We start from the raw sequence: 9,889 nt of genomic DNA on the forward strand, positions 1-9,889 counted from the left end.
CCGTAAGGGAAGAGGCACTGGGGAGCCGTATGCGGGAAGAAGGAGGGGGCGGCCTTCCCTGTTCTGTGAGGGAGGAGGAAAGCAGGGTAGTTGCTCAGAGATTCAAGGCTTTTCCTGACCCTTTGCCACTCAGAGCCAGTGAATTGGGCGTCATATTGTATCAGCAAGCTTCCTAGGATCCCGTCCTCGCAGCTCCTGAAAACTGGGCCACGCGAATGGAAGGGACTTAGGGCTTCTGAGTCAGGATCAGGTGATCGAATTATTTCTTGTGGGGATATGAGACCTATGGAACTTTCAGTAGCTCTCCCTTGAGGCTAGAGGACGATGTCAGATTCCAGCTTTTCCCATATTGTCAAATTCGAACTTTTTGTAGATTGCTACATCCATCAAACGCCTACCACAAACATCAGAATAGGCCATTAAGTCAAAACTATATTCTTCCAATTTCTGCCTTTCCTAGCACTCCCCTGAACCAGCTGGAACTCTTCATTTACCTGGGTTGTTGCAAGAAGTAATATTTTTCTTTACGAGGAGGCCTAAGCGCTCTGAAAATATATCCATGGAAATTCACTATAATATCCAAAGTAGTAAGGAAATAGTAAATTGTACCTGTGCCATTAATGAACACGGAGAGTATAAACAATATTGAATTTGATTTCTTCAGAAAACTTAGTTCTGTTGCTTATCTTAGAGTTAACATTTTTTAAGTTACCAGTGTATTGTTTACAAAAGTGCGATTGCTATCCCATCAACATTGAATTTAGAGTCATTTTCTATGACTTATGTCTCTTCAGCCAGTTTAAGTCCATTCTTACCCAGTTTTGCTTGTGTGACTACCAGGTTAGATTAGCTTGGTATTGTTACTCCCTAAAAGATTTAAACCTCTTCAAGAGATTAAACACATCAGGAAATGGTGGAACCTAGAGAGGCTCAGTTGCATTTTACAGTTCTCACTCAGTAGACCTTCCCATGAAGGAAATTTACCTAGTCTGGTGGAAATATGGTTTTTGGAGACAAATTTGCCCTAACAACTGTTGATGGTTTCGGTAAGATTGTACAGTCAGAATCCTGTGTATAATCCTCAGATTCTTTGTCTCCATTGTCCCCCAGTAATATCAGTCACCAAATCCTGTTTTGTCTCCTTAAAAATCTATTCTCATCAACATACAAGTTATGTTCTGGTATCTTCCAAATCCCCCTTCCTTAGGTTCTACTTTCTAGAAAAATTTTTTTCCCATAGATTTCTTTTTTTTTTTTTTTAAAGATTTATTTATTTATTTACACAAGCACCGGGCACAGTCAGAAGCGCGGGAGGGTGAGAGGATTCACCAGAGCCAGAGCGGGGAGCAGAGCCGGCAGAAGGACCAAAGGACACTGCTGAGGGCAGCAGCGGGCGGCAGGAGAGGTCTGCGCGCCATGCGGGACCCTCCTCCGGTGGCCGGGGAGCAGCCGGGGATCGAACCGGCGCTGCAGAGGCTGCGGGCAGCTTCGCAACCCAGTGCTCAACCGCTGCGCCACCGGGGAGGCCCTCCCATAGATTTCTAACTGTGCCAACTCAGCTTTCTCAACTTTGATTCATTCTTTAGGCTGCACCAGTTTGTTGCCTCTGTTCTGATCACTTTGATAATGCTTTTGTCAAGTCCATTCCTGTGGATACTTTGTTCTCATCTTCCTCAGCCTCTGCAATATTTAGCAGTTTACTCCTTCCTTTGAAACTCTCTTTTGACTTCATTGATACCTCCTGGATTTTCTTCATATCTCTGTTCCTTGGTCACCTTTGCTAGTATTTTGCTCTCTACCTTCATCTAAAGGTTGAATTACTTTTGGGATGTAATCCTTGGTTTTCTGCATGTTCCCTTTATATTTTTTTTGAAGATTTGTTTCTTGTTTATGCATAGAAGAACTGGGGTACAGGCCAGAGGTGCGGGGGGGTGAGAGGATTCACCAGAGACAGAGTGGGGAACAGAACAGGAGGATTGACAGAAATACACTGCTGAGGGGAGAAGCAGGCAAGACCGGAGAGGTCTGCTGAGCCATGTGGGTAGCTCCCTGGCTGGGGATCGAACTCGTTCTGCAGAGGCTGCAGATAGCTTCATAGTTTGCGTCTTAACCCCTTGAGCCTCCAGGGAGGCCCTGCATGTTTCCTTTAAGTGATCCAGTCCATGGCTTTAAAATACCATCAGTAAATGGTCAACTCCCAAATTTAAATTTATAGCCCGGCCTCCTCTTGTCTGTGTTCCAGAATCAAACATCAGAATACCTGTTCAGTAGCTTCTTTTGGATGTCTTGGACACCCTAAAACCAACATAACAAATTTTGGGTTTTCCCATCGTCCAAATCTGGTCTTGTCCATCTCACTAACTGGTACTGTCATCAACTTGGTTATCAAAGTCTGACCTCTGAGAATCATCTTGCAGTATTCTCCCTTACTACTCTCTCTCCCAAATCTTTCAGTAAGTTCTGTCACTCAAGTATATTTTAGATCTGTCTTATCTCAGTCTCCACTGCTTCCACCTTGTCCTAAGCCACCATTACCTTTGACCTAGGCTACCACAGTATAGTAGCCTGTGTTTTCCGTGCTTCCAGTCAGATTCTCCTCGTGTCCATTTTCCATGTAGCAAGATCAAATCAAATCAGATTGTGTCATTTTCCTTCCTTAAATGCTCTAGTTACCTTCCATGGCCCTTGTGGCCCAATTTGAATGCACCTTTCCTCCCTCTCACATTCTGCTACCTTTACCACTCCCTGGTCACACTGACTTTAGGACATCACCTACCTTATGCCAAATTTCTACCTAGCTTTCTACCAGCAACCCCTTTCCCTTGCTTTGCATACCATATCCTACCTATCTCATACCAGGCCATTCTTGTCAGTCTAAACTCACTCTCTGAGAGGTAGGGATGTTTATTTCCTTCTTAGCACTATAGCAAGGTTTGTTTTGTTTATGGCCTGTATCCAGTACCAGTATTCAGGTATCCTCGGAGCAAGGACTTTGTTCATACATGCCTAGCATGTAGTAGGCACTCATTAAATATTTATTGAATTAGCAAGTAAATGAAGTCAATTCTATGTTTAAAACCCTGCAATGGCAGTGGCTTCCCAGCACCTTTGGGATGGAGTTCAAATCCTTAACTTGTCCTACAAAGATTCGTATGACTTCACCTCCAACTCATCATGAACACCTCTCTCTTCCCCAGTCAAACTAACCCTTGCTGTTTTCTGCCACAGAGCTCCCTGGCCTTTGTGCTGGGAGTGCTCGTCTCTAAGATCACCACTCCCCATGCCAGCTCTTCCGCTTAGCTGATTCCTCTTCTCTCTTAATATCTTTAAGGTCAGTGCCTCAAAACCAAATGAGATCTCCTATGGCAGGCTCCCGTGGTACCTTTGTCATCTTCAAAGACCTTCTGTACTTCTAAATCAGAGATCACCAAACTAAGGCTCCTGGGCCAAATTAGACTACTCCCATTCACTAATATATTGTCTATGTCTGCTTTTGTGCTACAGTGGTATATCTGGCCCTCTGCTAGAGCAGAACTATATATTGCTAAAGCAGGAACTATATATTGCCCATTGAATATGGCACAATATTCAATAACGGTTACTCCCTCCCTGTGTTGCGGATGCTAGATCTGGTTGCATAGAGTAAGTCATTGATGTTGATAGGTTATTGCAACTTTGAGTGAAAACAGAATATAATGATGCCAGATCTTGAAAACGTCTTTATTTCTAAGTTGACTGGGATTTCTTTTTCTCATCAATGTTATAATGAAACATTGAGATATGTTATATAACAACCAGCTGTGTTTCCGTTGCTTCCTTTTTTGTCTTAGCACCTTACTGTAAGTGCTAAGAAGGAAATAAACATCCTTATCTCTCAGAGAATGTAGTAAGTACTTTAGAAGTACTTATTATATTAACCATTATTAATAATAATGCTTTTTATACCCTGGCATTAAGATTCTAAGACTTAGTTCTTGTTATATATTTTGCATGTTAAAGTGATTGGTAAAATAATTAACTTTTTCTATATTTCTAGCATCTTGATTTCTTGTGATTAGGATTTTTCAATAAGACCTCTTAATCCCAGATTTAAAAGAAATTATCTTAAGTGGATGCTGAGTACTTCTATTTATTTAACTTTTTTAGTTTTGGGATTCCAAATTGGGTAGTCGCTCCTGAACACCTTTGGATAGTTCTAGGCTCATAGAGTACCAAATGTCTTGTAATTAAACTCCACATTAGATTCTGGGGCAATTCCCCAAACGACTAGGTCCTTTCAAACCTAAGCCTTTGCTCATGCTGCCTTTTTCCAGACTGTTGTTTAACTCTTCTCAACTGAGGCATAACCTTTTATGAGGCATTCTGTAGCTTCTCTTCATATTGTTCCCATAGTCCTGGTATGTAACTGTAATAGAACATTTATTGTGCTTTGCCATACTTTATAAGTTTTTTGAGATGGGTTGTGAACTTCACCAGGGTAAAAAGCATGTCATTCATTTTTGTGTACCCAAATCCCACACAGCTTGACCCTTGAAAAACAACAGCAAAACAGTACATGTTAATTGAAGCTACCAGTGGAGGGAATTAACAGACTTTACTTTTTTTGCTCTGGTCTCCTTTTAATTGCCTCCTACATCATTTTGTTCAAAGGGAGGGACTGCGAAGCACCTCCCCTGTGGCAATCTGATCCCAGTTCCATTCCTCTTCTGGAGAATGTCATGGTAACCGCCAGCCTCTTCCTTTGAACCACATCTTGCGCAGCAGCTGTGTTTCTGCCTGAAGAACTTTCTCCATTCACCAGCCCACTCCCTTTCTAGACCTGTTCACTAGCAAATTTAACTTAAAGTCTGAATATGGGGAAACTTTTTAAAAATAAGTACTAAAAACACTTTATCAGGCTCATCTCAGATTTCATGTGTTAATAATAATCTTGTAAACAATGGTTTTGTTCTGGAATAGTTGGGTTTGCCAACCTCAGCAACAGCCTCTCTACATCTAGCTCCCACAGGTTACAGCAAGTCAGAATTGCTTCTGGCGTACATCTTTTTAACTTGTAGTTTTGGCAGGCTTGAGCTGGATTGGAGGCATTCCCCAGCTATAACACAGTGTGCATTTTATTGCTAACCCAGGGAATGAGAGGCGAGCTACATACAGCACAGAGCACCAGCTGCCCCTGGGACAGAAGAAAGCTGTTGTTCCCATCAGGTAGGCTGGCTGTTTCTTTGTAAAGTAGGCTGTTGGGCATCTGGTCTGCAAGAGCTGGCATTTCTGTGAAGATGTTGAGGCCTTAAAAGACCGAATTTGTGGGTCTGATAGCCTAATTAAAGCAGGCTATATGTGGGGGTTGCTGTACCCAAATGCATTTTTAATGGCTTAGTTCAAAGGTGGGAAGAGCAGTATCAACATTAAAATTAGAACTCCTCATTTAATTGACAGAAGTTTTAAATACTCACTTTTGGCAAAGCTAAATGGCCTTGAGGATATCGATCTTGAGGGGCGGGCATCACTATAACCCCAAGAGAGACATAGTAGAGTTGCTTTCAAACTTCTTGATTTCTGGGCCCTTTTACACTTTAAAAATAATGATTCCAGATATTTCCTTTATGTGAGTTATGTTTATACAAGTTTATCAGATTTATACATTTTTTTTAAGAATTATTTATGCATACAAGAACTGGGGTACAGGCCAAAAGTGCAGGGTAAGATTCACCAGAGACAGAGTGGGGAACAGGAAAGGCAGATCTACTGAAATACACTGCTGAGGGGAGTAGCAGGTGAGACAGGAGAGGTCTGCTGCGCCATGTGGGTCAGCTCCCTGGCTGGAGATCGAACTCATGCTAGAGTGGCTGCCAATAGCTTGATAGTGCTGAGATGTAATCCCTTGTGCCACCAGGGAGATCCCAGGCCCACGACATTTTAATATAAATAAAATTAACTTTTTATGAAAAGTAACTACAGTCTTCAAGAAAAACTAGTGGGGCCTATCTTGTGACGCAGGGGTTAAAGACACAGCTCTGTCAAGCTATTGCTGGCCCACATGGCACAGCAGACCTCTCCTGTCTCACCCACTGCTCCCCTCAGCAGTGTATTTCAGTGGATCCACCTGTTCTGCTCCCCACTCTGTCTGGCGAATCCTTTCACCTCCTGCACCTCTGGCCTACACCCCAGTTCTTGTTTGCATAAATGAATAAATCTTAAAAAAAAAAACTAGTGAGAAGAGTAGCATATTTTACTTTGTTGTTGGCAAATCTTGTTTTTGGTTTGGTTTGTTTGGCAAATCTCAACCTTACAAGATTCTCATCTGCTTCTGCATTCATATTGTTGTGATGCAACATACAGCATAATCTCTGGAAAACACCTCTGTACAGCCGTGAGAGAAAGGAGGAATGGCCCCTGGACCGTGCTTTGAGAAGTATTGCTGTAGTAGAAGCAGTTGTGACTTTGGAATCAGACAGACCGTAACTCAGATCTCAGCTCGTGCAGTTGTCAGTTGTCTCTTTCAACAAGTGGCTTCATCTGTTTTTCCTCCTTTGTTGATGGAGCGAGAACTGTGCTGTAGCTCAGGATAGTGTGGAGGTTTGTAGGCTATTTAAGTGAAATTTGATAGGTGCACAATATATTATACATTATTCCTTTTCTTTTTCTCTCTTTTTTTAAAAAGATTTATTTATTTATTTTATATAAGAACCTGGGTACAGGCCAGATGCGTGGGAGGGTGAGAGGATTCACCAGAGACAGAGCGGGGAACAGAACAGGCAGACTGATGAAATACACTGCTGAGGGGAGCAGCAGGCAAGACAGGAGAGGTCTGCCACACCGTGTGGGACCCTCGCCGGCCGGCCGGGATCAAACCAGTGCTGCAGAGGCTGCGGACAGCTTCACAGCGCAGCGCCCAACCGCCTGCGCCACCAGGGGAGGCCCTATACGTTATTCCTTAGGGTACTTTTTTTTTTTTAAGACTTGTTTATTTATGCATACAAGAGCTGGGGTGCAGGCCAGAGGTGTGGTGGGTGAGAGGATTCACCAGAGACAGAGTGGGGAGCAGAACAGGCGGATGTACTGAAATACACTGCTGGGGGGGAGCAGCAGGCAAGACAGGAGAGGTCTGCACTATGTGGGTTAGCTTCCTGGGCGGGGATCTAATTTGTGCTGCAGTGGCTGCAAATAGCTTCACAGTGCTGCGTAACCCCTTGCACCACCAGGGAGGTCCCCAGGGTACTTTTTTTTTTTTAATTGCTTAAACTACCCAGTTTGGTTTTAGTTAGGTTTTGTGTAAATGTTGCTTCTAGTTCTCTTCCTGCTCTGTACATAAAATACAGAAATTTATTTTGTAATCCTTGTTTTCATCTTTCCCTGTGCTAAACGGTCAACTCCTTGAAAGTAAATAATCTGCTGTTCTTCAGATCTCCAGGTCCTAAGAGTGTGATGCCTACATGGTAGGCGTTTAATAAACTTTGAAAAGATTGGCTTCTGAAACCTCAGCCTAAAATTGAACATAAAACCACATCAGAGCACCACTCTTTCCACCAAAACTCAGTACCTTCATTTTTTTCTTCGAGTTCAGTGTTTGTGTTGTCAGTTGACATCAGTAAGGTAATTTTCAGGAGAATCAGAATCACAGATACCTTCTAGAGCTTACCTCATTTTAGGTAGCCATTAGCCATCCTCTTCTCTCCTGTCCCATGTTTAACTGGGAAATGGCAACAAAATGAAAATGTACATAATGTATTTAACATACACTTAACAACTCCTGTTTTGTACAGAGCACCTAAAAGGAGGTAGCTTATCTGGTACAGAATCACAGAGTGCCTTGTAATAGCTCTCATACTGCCATTTATGTTTTCATGGTTTTTATTAGCCTTTTGATTGGATGTGGTCTCTGTCTTCCAGAAATTTATCTCTAAGTGGGGAAAATGGGCATTATACACAGCAGACAATAACTCAGGGTGAAGAGTGATACTTGAGTCAGCAGCCAACTTCAGGATTCTAGAATAGGATTTTGATGTTATGATTTGTGTGCTGTGTGCTGTTTTCTTAAATCCTGCTTGAGGCCCAGGAAAATATTGCATATAGCGTAACCTCTGGAAAACGCCTGTGTACAGCTGTGAGAGAAAAGAGGGATGGCTCTCCTTCTGGTTCTGGGCATCCCACTGCCATTTCCAGATTTTTTTTTAAAGATTTGTTTATTTATGCATACAAGAACTGGGGTACAAGCCAGAGGTGCGGGGGTGAGCGGATTCACCAGAGACAGAGTGGGGAGCAGAACAGGCAGATTCACTGAAATACACTGCTGACGGGAGCAGCGGGCAAGCCAGGAGAGGTCTGCTGTGCCATCTGGGTAGCTCCCTGGCCAGCTGAGGGGGTCAAACTCATGCTGCAGAGGCTGCAGACAGCTTCATAGTGCTATGCTTGACCCCTTGCACCACCAGGGAGGCCCCATTTCTAGATTTTTGATGGGTCTGAAAAGCAGGGAAGTCGAAGATAATGTTGGGTTGCTAGGTGTATAAAATTGCAGAATGCTAAGGAAAATTAGAATTCAAATTCAAACTCAGTTAACACATATTAAAACAGTAAATGAGGTTCTTTTTACTTTGTCTTGTAATGTTTTCAAGATAGGAAGTGCTGTTACTGCTTTTCAAATGAAGAAAGAAACTGATACTCCGCTACATTCAATAATTTTAGTTTATATACCTCCTAGATTATGGGAGCAGGATTTGATCTCTACTCTCAAGCTGAGCAATCTTTACGTTTGATTTTCAAGGTTATCTATTTTTACCTGGAAGTTAAATGATAGAGTTGTTTAATCTGTTGAAAAAGAATTTTCACTCTCCTAGTAGCTTAGTGTATGTGAAAATACCTATCATTAAGTTGGCACTTACTATTTCCCACACTTCCTAGCAATGAGTCACATAATCTCACTGTTACAATATTGCCGTCTATATAATTATTCCTACACTAATTTTTCCCTTTATATGCCATTCCTGTCTCCAAATGGTGAGATAAAACTCTCTGGGAAAGAGAGATGATATAGATAGAGAAGTCAAATGTAATTGCCTTTTTTTTTTCTTTTTTTTTTTTTAAGATTTATTTATTTATACAAGCACTGGGTACAGTCAGAAGCACGGAGGGTGAGAGAATTAACCAGAGCCAGAGCAGGGAACAGAACAGGCAGACTGACGAAGTACACTGCTAAGGGGAGCAGCGGGCGCAGCAGGAGAGGTCTGCATGCCATGTGGAACCTTCACTGGCGGCCAGGGATCCAACTGGCGCTGCAGAGGCTGCAGGCAGCTTCGCAGCCCATCGCTCAACTGCTGCACCACCAGGGGAGGCCTATATTTTTTCATTCTTGTTTCAACCTGTTTATTCTAGTTCAGGGTTGAAGGTAACCAGAACCTATTCCAGCAGTTCAGGGTGCAAGACAGGATCCAACTTTGAACAGGACACCCATCCATCACAAGGTACACTGTCACACTCTCTGACTGAGACAACTGACACATTCCAGGGAACCTCACATGCACATCTTTGAAATGTGGGAGGAAATTAGAGTACTGGAAGACCTGGGGAGAATGTGCAAACTCCACGCACGATTCTCCCACAGATATCGATTTTTTTTCTCATTAACATAATGAAATGATAATAAAAATATAATCAAGGATCTGCTGTATCCTGCCTCCAAAAATTAAGCAGTCCCACCAAGTCTCTTTCTTAGTGACTGGAAGTCTAAGTGCAGTAACCTTTTTTATTTTAGAGAATGCCCTGCAATGCCACAGTCCATTGGATCCCTAAAACATCATCCGTGTAGCAGGACCCTCTTCCTCACCGTTTTCTCTCCCACCCTGTGGCATAGACTTGTCCTGCTAGGGCTTACAAGATACCTTAGTTCAAAATT

Source organism: Talpa europaea, assembly GCF_964194135.1.
Source record: "Talpa europaea genome assembly, chromosome: 7".
Classification (NCBI taxonomy): Eukaryota; Metazoa; Chordata; class Mammalia; order Eulipotyphla; family Talpidae; genus Talpa; species Talpa europaea.